Here is a 15,074-nt window from a genome sequence, read left to right as displayed (position 1 = left end):
AAACATCCACATGTTTATAGTTAATTTATGGTTAAGTTAAGTTTGATATTACAGTAAAACTACAGTTCAAGGACTGAGGGCAAGAGAGAGAGTTGGTGGTGAGAAGGTCCTTTTTGGTCTTTGATCTTTTACTTTTCACTATGAGCACATTGAGCCATGTACAGTATATATTGGCAATAAACACTACAATAGTATAATCATGATATGCTGCAGAACAATCCATAATAAGGGTAACTTCTGAGACCTGTACCACAAAGAAAGTTCAATATATCAGGTTTTTTCTCCATTCATCTGCATTCCTTTATCCTAACATTGTCAATCAGGATAAACAGTCAAATGAAGCTGGTCATCAACTTACTAAGTGATGTATTACAAAAAAGCCAGGATTTCCCTTGAAAGGTCACATAAAAGAGGTGGTACTGACATGATCTAACCTATCAGAAGTGCTAGTAAGCATATTGCCAACAGAGCAGCTGACATTTCAAAAAGGATAAAACTATACTATGGAAAAAAATACAAAGAGGTTAAAAAAACATAATACAGACTAAAATCAACACAGCAATGTGTGTGTGAGAGGAAAAGCCCCGTTTTAACATATTTGAAGCTTAGGAAAAAATCTAACAAAAATACAGACTGCGTGAGTTAACAGACTTATCAATATCACAACCTTACCATAAAGACACGGGAAACACTTATCTTATGTTAAAATTTGCTTGATCATCTGAACATTTAAGTGTGACAAATATATAAAAAAGTAAGAAATCCAGAAGTAAACAAATACTCTTTTACAGCACTGTGGGTTTGCAGAATAAGTTACCTGTCTACTGGTAAGAAGTAAGAAGTGATCAGCAGTAAGAGTTCATCTACTTTCATAGTACTGAAAACCCAAGGTTATCATGAAGTTACCCGGATAATCCTGGTCAGACTGTGCTTTGTTGTTCACTTGAGTGAAAGCAGTGGCTCGCTATTTTAACTGTTCAAAACACTGGGGAACTAGTGAAGCCTGCACAGAAACTTTAAACATGCTTCTTTAACCATGTAAACCAACTGACAGAACATACATATTATTGTTTTTGTTATCCCAAGTGTCTTAACAGGAATCAGAATCACAATACTTTAATAATCCCTGAGGAAATTATGTGGCCACAGTTGCTTCAAGACAATGAGAACGATAACCGACGAGTTAAAGTACCAAAATTAGACAATATATTGCGAAATATTACAAAAATATTGGAAAAATATAAACAAATAGCTCTAATATATTAATATCCCAATATACTACTCAAAACAGAATGGCTCTTGTGTTTTGTTCAAGCTGTACCGTGCCAATAAACTTGACCCAGAGCGTATATTTACACTTCATATCTATTACCCTGCATCTTATGTGCATAATTATAGTGAGTGTAATGTAATGTCTCTGAGTGCTTCCAAAGCACAGGTGACCCCCCAGCTCAGCTCACACACGACCAGAGTACTAGAACTGTTGCCCTCTGACATGCAGCTCATTCTGTGCTTTCTATAGACAAAGAGTGTAACTACAGCTCTGAGTAGCAAATGAATCAAATATTCAGCTTTAAAAGAACAAAATATAGAGTAGGAATGAAAATTTAGAACGAAAGATATTTTGTTTACAATTTGAGTTAAATGCACTGGATGTGAGAACTAAGCAGAAGATTATACATCCCAACAGGGTTACGTGATAAATGTGCAGTATTGCTGATGCTTTGAATCCTAACTGCAGCGTCACCATTTTCCCCCTTTTTTCATTCCTCACACGGAAACTCCACTCCCACTGAACCACTCATCTCAGCGTACTCCTTACAGCCTCATACATGTTTCCTTCTGTGTTTCTTCTGTGTGCCAATATGACTGCCCTACATTTGAAAATGCCACATCAACTTTTTTGTTGTTTGTCAGATCCATTTGAAATTCAGTGTAAGCTAGCCCACCCACAGCCCACACCCACTTCTTTAAGCTCAGGGCTCTGTCACTGTGAGTGTTATAACACACACTCTTTTAGAAGAAAGGATGGCGTGTTTCTGATTTTCTGTCTACTTCTGTTCCTTTGTAGCGAACCTGGTTGACAGCTTGAATGCTGTTCACACTGCATGCCTCGGTTAAACCCAGCTATAGACCACCAGTACACACAGCGTGTTTCATTGTGCTCACACAGGGAAAACAACCCCTTTGTATACAGCCATTTCACCTAATGCACACTCCAGTACACAAGGAGACACACATACTATAGAAGCGCAGACATGCAATTTTGAAGCATATTCTAAAAATTCCCTAAGATGCAGTTTTGCTTTATGAGTTACACCAGTGCTATGAATGTAGCTCAGCACCATAATTCAATAAAGATGGCACTAAAGAAATAAAACACAATGAATAAAAATCATTTTTCTTGAATGAATGATAGTTAACAGCTTGTTAATGCAACACAGCATGAAGTCATGAAGTAGTTTGCTTGTTTCTGGCTCAGTCTTAAGGTAACAACAACAGCACATCTAAGCAGTTACTAGTAAATATGTAGCTAAGTGGATATTTTTCTTTAAAACAAAACCAGCCTCTGAGTGTGTGTTTCTGTATTTGCGCTTCTTGTTTAAATGGTATCGCAGAGGATGCGTCCAGTTTACAGTACACAAACAAGCAAGCACATCCACTCTTTCTTAGCACGCTTGCACACTCAGTAGCCTTTAAGTGCAAAAGGCTTGTCAAACCTTATTACAACTCCCTTGAATTGCCTTCATCACTTTCTCCTGCTCCCGTTTTCTGTCTTCTTTCTTTCACAAACTCTGTCCTCCTCCCCCGTCACTCCGCTCTCTTTCACAAACTGTCTTACTCTACATGCACCCAATCACATGCAGCAACATTCAGATTTATTCAAACGCTAAATTATTAAGGGTGCCAATTTTGAAGAGGTCTGCTCTGCATTGCTGTGAAAACACAATCTTCATTTCAACTGCAAATGTGAGGATAGACACAACCGAGTGAGCCAGAAAAAGAAAAGAAGGGAGAAAAGAAATTAGGGCAGTGATTTGAAATTCTATTTATGAATAAAAAAGAAGTTTAGAAAGTTGTTCACAGGCATTAAAGATTTTAAGTGTGTGGGTTTTTTGGCAGTGCTGTATTGTTGAGTAAGTATTTCACCATGTGTGGATGTACTTCACTGTGTTTGTGTTGGTCTCTGTAGGTGTGGCTGTCTGTTGTATATGCAGTTGTGTGAGGATGTCTCACAGTGTACAGTATGTGTCACTGTACACCACATGTCCATTCCCTAATCTTTACTAATTTAAAGCGTCGTGCTGACCTACTGCACTTTTTTTGTCTTTGGGACAGATTTTCAAACTTATTTATTTATTTCGTCGTGTCTGCAAATGGATTTGCTGTGTTTATATTTCAAGCAGAAGTCCAAATAGTGCCAGGAGAGTGCTGCAAGTGCTGGGCTTTGATAGTAAGCTGTTTTTGCAGGACAATGGACTTTGTTTGCTAATGGAGACATCTGCTGCCCTGCTCTTCCTACCTGCTTACATCCTTGTAGATTCTGTCAGCATAATGCACACTTGTATATTTGTTGTTCTTGTTTTTGTTTTTTCAGTAAGTGTTGCAGCAGCATCAATGGCACACTTCATATTTTAATTGTTTTAGGTGACTCACACATCTTTGTGCATTTGTGAAAAAATACATTCAGTGTACATAATTACCTAAACAAATGAAAACTTGAAATATATAAGATATATAACATATTTTAAAGGATTATTTAAATTTATTTCAGGTATGTTTTTTGGTGGTTTTGGGGTAAATCAATACAGTACAAATATTACAGATATAAATGACAGGCTTGTGCACTTTAGTCTTGTGTACTAGATAAGCTTTCATCTAACCAATGTCAAAAATCTGTTTGCCATCTCAACACAATCAGTTGCAATGCATGAATATTACATTCATATTATGTGTACAAACTCTTTTTTTAATGTAACACTTACCCAATCCACTTTGTTTTCCAGATACTCATCGATAATAGTTCTTCTGTGCAGCACAATATATCCAAAGAACTTACTGCTGCATATGTTTGTCTCTTTAATTGTTAATTCAAGATTCCACATCACTTGAGGTAACAAACTTGAACCCGAATGATTTCATTAAGTCTGACTAAATTACAAAATTCACAGTTGGACCAGTATGAAACACGAGGCAACCTAAAATCTCTTCCTTTTCTCCTTCTATTTCACACACTTACCATACACTCACAGCCTAGAAAAGTACAATGAATCTGTGAATCATGGGCAAAGAAAACAGAGCTAAAATGGTTATCAAACAGAACAGGCATGTCTATCCCATTATCTTATCCCTTACAGCTCACCCATAACCCTGCTCACTGCCTCCTCAAAAACCTTTTTAGAAATGCGTAGATGCTTAGAAATGGCAGCATTGCCAGTAGGATAGCTTTCATGCAGGGATGGTGGGTTTAAGACACTGTGATCGCACAGATTGAAGAAACACCCATTAGAAGATATTTTGGCAGTTACAAAGGAAGCACTATAAATGAATTGAAAGCATAGGGATATTTTGGATGTAGCCAGATTGTATCTTATTAATATATCTGTATCAGTGGCTGATATATGTACTGCACATACTGTACAATATTAACATATGGTAGTTAAAAAATATTTACATCCCGTGGACATTGATTAATAAAGATTGTTCTAGATTTAAACCAATATATTTTTTATAATTGCTAATGTAAGTGCACATTTGGCATTATGAGATTTTATTGCCTTGTATTTATTTATTATATTTATAACCCACTGATCTCTGATGTCAGTTTGATGAAATATCTGTCGTTCCATTTTGTGGATTTGTTTACTGAAATGCATTAAATAGTCATTATACATTATAAAGGTCTACATATATGATAACTTAAATTGTTGTAAAAGTGGAATTGAATTATGTTTAATATGAAGCTTAATCTATTGCTTAAACAATCATTACAAGCTTCAGCGTTGAGGCGGTGAAGCAACCACAAACTATGATATTTGGAAGCGCGATGCTTCACAGTTGGTTTAAGGGTTTACCTCAGAAGCTTATTTGGTCTGTGCCAAACATTCCTTCAGTTATGAAGCAAAACAACTGCATGTTTGATTTGTCTGTCCAAAGTAAAATCTAGTCTGGACTGAAAAGTCTTGTCTTTGCCTTCTCAGCAATCTCTGTCTGGTTTCCTAACATCAACAGTTGCAAGACTTATGTAGATTCAGTCATAAAATCTGGGGAATGGGCTTAACTTTGGCATTTTATTTTCTTCCAAATTTACTGGTGTGGCCAGTTCTGGAAAGCAGTATTTGAAAGATGAATTTTTTTTTTTTTAGATCTTCCCTGGAACTGTCCCTGTAAACCCGAGAGACCCGTGAGTGTTGGGTGGCAAAGTGTGTGGTAGCATGATTGTCAGAATCAGAATCAGAATCGTGTTTATTGGCCAAGTATATGTGCAGACACATACAAGGAATTTGGTTCCGGTAGATGGTGGCTCTCAAGCACAGCAATGTAAATCACTCACACACACACACACACACACACACACACACACACACACACACACACACACACACACACACACACACACACACACACGTGTCTATATATACACATTACACATACATACACAAAGCTGTGTAAACCAACTATAAATAACTAATCTAAACTTATATACATAAAATACAAAAATGAAATGAGGTGGAATGAATACTACAGAATGTACATAAGGTGCAGTTGCAGTCTGGCAGTGTGACAGGTCAACTGTTTAGAAGGGAGATGGCGAGGGGAAAGAAACTGTTCCTGTGTCGGGTGGTGCTGGTCTGCAGGCTTCTGTACCGTCTGCCAGAGGGCAGCAGATCAAAAAGTCTGTGTCCAGGGTGTGAGGGGTCTGTGATGATTTTCCCTGCCTGTTTCCTGGTTCTTGAGAGGTGCAGATCCTGGATGGAGGGCAGGGGGCGCCGATGATCCTTTCTGCTGCCCGTACAGTCCGCTGCAGTCTGCACCCGTCCTGTTTAGTGGCTGCACCATACCAGACTGTGATGGAGGAGCACAGGACAGACTCAATGACCGCAGTGTAGAACTGGATCAGCAGCTCCTGTGGGAGACTATACTTCCCCAGTTGTCTCAGGAAGTACATCCTCTGCTGGGTCTTTTTGAGGATGGAGTTGATGTTGGTCTCCCACTTCAGGTCCTGGGAGATGGTTGTACCCAGGAACTTGAAGGTCTTCACAGTCTTCACAGGGCTGTCTGATATGGTGAGGGGGAGCAGAGTTGAGGGATGTCTCCTGAAGTCCACTGTCATCTCTACAGTTTTAAGAGTGTTCAGCTCCAGATTGTGCTGACTGCACCAGAGTACCAGGCGCTCAACTTCCTGCTGGTATGCAGACTCATCACCATCCTGAATGAGGCCAATGACAGTGGTGTCATCTGCAAACTTTAGGAGTTTAACAGCCGAGTTCTTGGAGGTGCAGTCATTAGTGTAGAGGGAGAACAGTAGTGGTGAGAGGACACATCCTTGAGGGGCACCAATACTGAGGGACCGAATTTCAGAGGTGATCTCCCCCAGCCTCACTTGTTGCTTTCTATCTGTCAGGAAGCTAGTGATCCACTGACAGGTAGCTGGTGACACGCTGAGCTGGGAGAGTTTGGAGGAGAGAAGTTCAGGCACAATGGTGTTAAAAGCCGAACTAAAGTCCACAAACAGGACCCTGGCATAAGTTCCCGGGCGGTCGAGGTGTTGCAGGATGTAATGCAGCCCCATGTTTACTGCATCATCCACCGACCTGTTTGCCCGGTAGGCAAACTGCGGAAAGAGTAGAGCGGAATTTCGAGGAGAGTGGTGTGTGTGTGGACCTTTCCTTTTCCCCACTGACCCCGGAGCCCTGGACCCCTCCCTGCACATTGTACATATTTGCACTTGGTGTTTCATTCCAAATAACATCACTTTTTCTTTGCAAAGGATTCCTGGTCTGCACCTGAGTCCGTTTGAGAAATGTCACACAGGTAAACAGCTATTTTTTCCCTAAAGGTATTAAGGACTCTTTACACAGAGACTCCAGATATCAGAGGTTTAAAGAAGACAGGTTTCACCTAAGGGATGTTTAATCACTTATAAAATAATTAAAATGGAACCCAACTATCAATTCATGAATTTCTATAACTGCTTATCCAGTACGGTCCCTGAGGTTCTGGAGCTAACCCCAGCTGACACTGGGCAAGAGGCTGAGTACATCCTGAAAAAATTACCAGCTCATGACAGGGCAGAGAGACACGCAACCAATATGTATATCCTCAGAATAAGTAATATATTATACATATTACACAGAACATTTTTTTAAAAGTAATGCAGTATGTTGGAAATACGTTTGTGTTTTTCCATAAAATGACGTGAAATGCATTGGCTCATAATTACCATTTAACAATATATAAACCAATAACCTACAGTCCCACACACCACCCCAAATCCCTGTGCTAATGAAGACATACATATAGGCTTGCTCTAAGTATGAAGGCATGAACACAAAGCTGACGGCACAAAGCAAAGATGAAAACCAGCATAAAGAAACTTTAAAGGGATCGCCTCAGTCTACTTTAGAAACATGAACAAGTGGAAACAGAGGTTGCAAGCCTGAATGCTCATCAGTTTGTTACCTGTTGCAGTTGAAGGTCAGGCTGCTGGACTGGGGTTGGCGTGTACTTAGCTAATGTCACTTTGGGCTAGCTTAGCGTCAGTGCAAATGCTTGCAAAAAGCTGACGTTGTGTTTGCAGCATAATGCAGTTGTGTCTCCCCTGGATGTAGTCGGCGCTTTACCATTGTGCTCTCGTTCTTTATAAATAAAAGTAATGTCCATATCTACACTGTAGACTACACTGTTTTCCTCTTCCAGCACACGAACTAAAATCAGTTGATTGCAGCAAATACAAGTGGAACCGATAAGCAGGATCGACAGGCAAGCAGACTAACAATTCTAAAGAATCAAACTACTGAGAACTGGTTATGTGCAAGAACTGTTTATTGATTCTTATCACTACTGATTCATTACATTATTGTTGCATCACTCTGTAAAATGACCTGAAATCCATTGTCGCATAATTATCAGTTAATAATATAGGACTACTACTACTGCTACAGTTTCACATACCAACACAAATCCTATTCTAATGAGGACACAAACAGGATATTTGTGTTCAATTTGTTACTTCTGGGATTTTCATTGTACCTCAACAAATTACATGAATGACTCCTAAACAGGCAGCAGGGTTCTTTTTGTGGATTTGCTTCTTTTTAAATTTTATTATATTATATAATGTATGTGGAACTTCCGCTTCCACACAGATTTACAGACAGATGGGTAACACAGGAAGAGTTTGAGCCCTTGACTCTACAGTGATAGCATCTGGTTATGTTGTGGAGAGCATTTTGCTGAAATTGTGCTCTGAGTTTTTAAGGTCATTGCACAGTTGATATAAATGATCATTCTATGACGACAGATTTCTAAGTGTCTCTGTTAACCTCTGTGAATAATTTTCTTCATTTCACTCATGCAACACAACACCCGTTTCCAGGATCACAATGCTTCCATCCACAGTGCATGGGCTGTCACTAATTGGTTCTAATGAGGATGAAAATGGTGTGAATCATATGCTACAGCCTTCACAGTCAACAGATCTCAACCTAGCTAAATACCTACGAGAGTTTTTGGACCAAAATGCTACCCACTCCCTTCCATGATCATCAAAACACCAAATTAGAGAATATTTTTATGGGGTGTGAAGTTCCACCAATCCAACAGACCTTCATATACTTAGAGAATCATAGACAGTGCATTACAAAACCATTGTAGTGGCAACCCAGCACGTTACTAACAGCCACGATGTTTGTCTGTCTTTGTAATTTGCAATTTTGTCAAACATTCAGGGAAAGATTTCTTTGCTTTCACTGCCATTGAGTTTTGTCACCAAATGTGAGATGTACTATTATCTACTATTATTGCTTGCTCAGTAAAACAGATTGTCATTTTCAGAGGAATGTGTCATCAGCTGTCGTTAGTCATATGCTAACTCACTGGTGGCTGGGTTACTGTGGAATTTGCTTTTTAAACTAAAGGAATGGGAAACATTTTAAACTTGCACATCTCATGTAGCTTTCAACAGGGTTTGCACACACTTAATCACCCGCATTTCTGAATTCAAACGTGTTGCAGTGCATGCATATACATCACATTAACACACATTGATGTGCAAACGTGGTCGCATTTGGCATTGGGCTACCTCCCTTTGGCCCATAAACATTTCAGCAATGTGTCAAGAGACAATCAGCCTTATAAAACATTAATTTTCGTATGGCAGCATGCCCATCTCCTCATGTGTAATTAGAAGCTTTACCTTTTACCCTTTGAGGAGAAGAGATGTGGAAAATGCTCATTTCCAACATGTGATCTGAAGTCATGTCATACTGTAGTGCAAGACAACATATTTCAATTTATGTATACAGGATATGTGAGTGTTTTGGATTGAATTTATATTATCTGGCCGCATATTAGACTGTATCAAGGTAGCATATAAACACAAGGCGCAGAATTAAAGACCTGTACAAATGATAGATGCAGTAATTTATTTACCTCAACAATCTATCTATGCCCTCTCTTTGCACTCTACGTGTTCATTGTCCAGTTTAGACATCTTGTAGGAATTTTTTTCTTTGTTTGAGCTTTAATATAAAACATGACGTTCCTAGAATACTGCAGAAAATGGGATGAGGAAAGAAAAGGGAGCAAATACTGGATAGGAAGAGAAGAGTTCAAATAGGAGAGAGACAGAAAATATGACAGGGCAAGTCAAAGGGTAACCGTGGAAGAAAAATGAAGACGAAAGAGAAGAGAACAATCAGGGTATAAAGCTGAGAAAAGGTGAGGTGAAAAGGAAGTGAAGTGGGGTAACAACAGTGTAAATGTTTGCTTCATTCCAACAGCGGTCCTTATCTAACACTCTGCAAATACGCAAACAAACACATTTTCGGTCTTTAGTGTTAGATAATACAACAGAATAATCAGCAGGTATCTGCCTCCTCTCACTGGCCTCTGGATGAGAATAAAACAATGCATGACATACTGTTCCTCCTCCATGCTTCCCACTGTTGTTCCCCCCCTCCCTCTTCCTTTCTCTCTATACTCCCACCATCATTCCTACATCGCTCCCTCCATTTTCCCTGCATCCCACCCACCCTCCTTCCTCACTCCTACCTATTGCCCATCATCCATCCATCATTCACACAGCCTCCCAGTTACACTCTGCTCCTCACCTCCGTCGCTTCACTCTCCTCTGTTCGCCTCATACGCAACCCTATCTATCTCCATATTTCTCCCTGATATTTACTGAGCTCTATTTTTTTCTGATTTCAAATATCACTAAACCCTTTCACACACATACACACTCCCGGTGCAACAGAGCCGAAGAGAAAACAAAACATCGTCCCACAGATGATTTCATGTTATATAAATGTGATGTTTATTTTTATTATTGTTTCACACTGATTCTGTGATGCACAAAGCAGCACATAATCATTAACTGTCTGGCTTTGTCTTTTTTTCATAAAATCTGTATTAAATCTGTATTATATAAAAAAGAATGAGAAGATACTAAGTGATGCTCGTGTTTATAATGCTGAAAAAAGGCAGGGAATCTATTAGATGGAACCATGATAAGAAATCGACCATCAACAAAAAACAATTAAATAGTTAAAGAATATATCTGTTTGTCTTACAGGAGGAGTATTTTTTTTTAACTGTTAACATACTACAATTGTGCAGAAACAGAGCAATTTACATGTGGTTCTTCACAGTTGTTTAAATTATGTTTTATTTAACACTGTTTTGGTTTGTTTGGCTGCTTTTTGCAAAACAGTAGACAGGACGCAGCAAAAGTTTTCTGGCACAATTTCACCTGCTTCCAAGGTGCATGGAGAGGATGAAAGAATTCACAAAGCAGGAACTCCAGCAACACTTGAGGGAAGATGTTTCAGCTTGTGCCCTTCATCAGGGTCATAGTAAAACATTGTAAAAATTGCTTAAATACAAGACAGGAAACAGAAAAAAAATTCAAATTAACCAGTCAAAACTTCATAGATAGGTCAGCTGACATATAATAGGTAGGTATTGGTTAATTGGCTAAGTCACGCCCAAGTAGACAGGGACAAGGAGAAACAAAAGAAATACATTCATACAAGACAAGACAAACAAATAATACTTGTTTAGATCTTGTTCAGCAGGCTTTCAGATCTTGGGCAAACTGAGAAAACTCATAAAATATCTGTCTTTGAAAAATTTCCATCTGTCATGGAGTCACAGATCGGAAAAGTTTGGAAATCTGACACTAAATCACTGTTGCCTGTAATCTAAAAAGTTAACCACAATAGATAAAAGATAGCTAATTGAAATGGTATTGTTGAAGTGATAAATCACTCAGTAATTTGTTTTGTGGGGATTGTGGAACTAATTGAGCTGTCGGTTGAACTCTGGCACAGAATCATTTACTAAACCCACACTCTGCTGTGCTTTATTTGTGAGTAGATAGTTCTGGTCGCTCCACAAAGCAGTCTGTTTCAGCCCACTTTAACAGGTTTTTATCCATACCAGATATTATGATTTCATCATGTTGCCTAGCAACAATAACTCAATAATGACCCATTTGTAGGCTTTATGCACTTGTAACAATGTATTATAGCATTTTTATTTTATGACGGCAACAATAATATAACTTGTTTAATACACTTTTATTTGATATCTTCAAATTGAAGACATGAACCGATGAAGCCAACTTTACTGTGTTTAGGGACTATCAGAAGATTAATGTTGGAAAACGAATTGTTTAAATTAGCTATTTGAATTAGTTATATGTGTTGTTGTCAGAAGGATATTATTCTACAGGTAAAACCATGTTTTACTATGAGGGTGTATATTTGATTGAACAAAATCTGGAGGTGGACAGAGTCTGGCTGATGAGTGTAGTAGTACAATCATTTATTTAGATAATGAAAGGTTGATGTGGTCCTTTAATCATACACAGATGTAAATGCATTTTGCTGTATATAAAGATGTAGTGTTGAACACCTAAATAGCAACAAAGCTAAGTGGTTATGGGGACTGGAGCCCCTGTGAGAGAGGAGCAGTAGGTCAGCGTCGGTTAATCCACTGACAAGATTTCCACAGAACTGTTCCTTGTCTGTGCAGGAAGGTGAGTTGTTTCAGTGAGTTTTCTGATGAGGAATCTAAAAGGAGTGGACCACCTCGACAGGGACAGGTAGGTGTTACTGGAGAGAAAGAGCTGCTCTTCAGCCACAGAGGATAGCAAGGAAAACAGAGACATTAAGGCTTCATGGATGAGCCTGGTTACTATGAGGAAGAAAATCTGACAGAGTAGATGCTGGAGCTGGTCCTTAAATATCAGCAGTAAACTGACGGACAGCAGGTGTGACAAACCAAGCCGACCTTGGAAAAAGCAAAAGTGCAAGACCATGACTCCCATATCTATCTACTTCTTTATAAAAACAACATCTACCACCCCGATTTATTTATTTTCATTTTCTTAATGTCATATTACTTGGATAACAGAAACAGAACCTATGAACCACTGGGGAAAAAAATGCTTTTAAAATAACACCCATTTTTACAGATGATGGCTGCAGCTAGTGTTTGCTGATAGAACCACCACCTACTCATGGTGGATTTCTTTTAACAGAATTGCCTGGGCCAAAAAGTACTATTTTTGGGATGAGTGCAATGATTTAGGGAAAATTCAGTGACTCATTCTTTTAGAAGTATTTTTTGGGGAGTGAGGACACAAAGTTATTCGGGCGGATGCTGCTTTATGAAATGAAAGTAGAGCTGCAAATGTGAACCCTCTAAGCCAAGCCCAATGTGACTTGGCTGAGAGGTTTACAGTTGGGTCACTGTTTTAGCCTCTTTATCCACTACCCTGCTGGTGACTGGGTCACTACACCCACCCACAGACACACAAACACATGCATGTACACACATTCATCATCATCCGTCGGTCTGCCTGGTGCTCGGCTCCTCTGAGCCCTGGCAGATTACCTCCTGTAGCTGTACACTTTCTTTTTATAGCTATTCTGCCACTGTCCTATAGCTGTTTCGTAGCTAACAGGACATGGCAACAGTATGTTTTATTTTATTTTATTTTTTAATCTGCTGTTAGAGGAGATCACCTTACAGATCATTTACTCGCTACATAAAATTACCTCTTAGCACCACAGTGAAAATAGGACCTAATGTAACCTGCTGTAACACGAACATCACGTTGTCGCTACACTAACAGTGCTGACTTTAGACAGACAGTTTGCTTACACGTAGAAAATGATAAGGCTGCACTTCAGCAGAGTTTTTATCCTTATTTACTATCCGCTGCAAATCTCCTCGACATCCAGCTGCTTCATTAAAACAGGGGTCCCAGTAATCTATGGCCCTGGATTGTCAGAGTCCAGTGCACAGTGTTCATCCCGCAGCAACGCACCGGAAAAAAATAAGCTCGTACTGCAATAACTGAAACGGGCTTGTTATATATGTGAAATAAAATGTTGACACAACAAATTAAAGGCCCATTGACCTCCCACTGAGTAAACCATCTGTTATATTCACTTGAGACAACAAATAGTTGTATTAAGATCACCACAAATAGGACTGCTGTTTACCTATGGTGGTATGATGACTGCTTAAAGCACTGTTGCCATATTTGTGGAAACAACCTCAGATAAAGTCCCTCAGAGTTAATTAAATGTAATTGTTAAAGTGTCTGTACAGCTCAGTGTCTGCTAAGAAGCCTTTCCTGAATGCACTGACGATTAAATGTCTGTTTGCCCTTGAATGAAAATTCTTTTCTGTTTAAGAGTCAGTCGAATGCCAAATAAGAATTATCTGTGAGGTGGGAGCATTAGCATAACATAACATATAACAACTACTGTACAAATGTTGCTGCTAAAAAATCAATCAGTCAGGCGCAGCACTGTGTGGTCTGGGCAGCAATGAGACCATTACATTGGCAGAAGCATTTGTTTCAGCTCCATACAAAAGAGCCATTGTTCTATTGTGTTTTAGTGCTTTTGTTTTTACTAAACCTAGAAATCTAATTTCTCTCTGGGGGCTGGAGAACAGTGTAGGCTACTAAAAAAAATGTAGACCTTTCAATTGCAAATGTGTGTTTACCCACTTATTATAGCTCTTCCGTAACTGTATGTGTGCTAAAGTTAATGGCAGACTGTACTGTCTATTTTGCCACTAAATAGGGAATCATTGATTGAAACTTTCTGTATCTAGTATGTTTTTGATCTAAATTGGTGATCAGAAGATGATAGGGCTTTTGTGACTAAAAAGACACCTTTGAGTATTATTTATTTATTCGTGACTCTGTACTTCATCAGTAAGAAGTTTTTAAATGGCAACACAAGAGTTTCTCAGGACTTAATTAGATAAAAGACATCAAAGATAACTATCTATTACTATAACTCCAGAAAAGCTACTGAAGGGTTAGAGTTCTTAGCCAGGTACAACAACCAGTTTTTAGCAACCCTAAAAACTGGGCTTGCCAGTCCATCAGTATATCAGAATTTTTAAGCAAAATTATATTTTTAATGAATTTTCTGCATTAAAAAGAAAGAAAAAGTAACAACAAAAGCACATTGTTAGCTTTTGGTTAAGCTACTTAACGTATACAGCCATAAGATACTTGTGGTAGTGGATGAATGTTATGCTTGATTAATACCTGACTTCTCTTAAAAGTGCAGTGTGGGTATAAAAATGTGAATTTAGTTTGTTATTTGATTAATAAATAAGTTTTACAATCAAAATGTTTTTGACAAATTTCTAAAATATTTGTCTTTTGCTGTCTTAATGACAGGTGATCTAATGAATGTGTTAAGCGTTGACGCTGTGGTGCTGAACTCTCCCAGTGTAAAGCGCTCCTTGCCAAGCAGTGCTATTGAACACTGCATTAACCCTGACTCCTCCTCTAGCTCCCCAAATCACAGCTT

This window comes from Simochromis diagramma, unplaced genomic scaffold, assembly GCF_900408965.1.
Source record: "Simochromis diagramma unplaced genomic scaffold, fSimDia1.1 OVJJ01000344.1, whole genome shotgun sequence".
Taxonomy (NCBI): domain Eukaryota; kingdom Metazoa; phylum Chordata; class Actinopteri; order Cichliformes; family Cichlidae; genus Simochromis; species Simochromis diagramma.
This window is presented reverse-complemented; position numbering follows the sequence as displayed.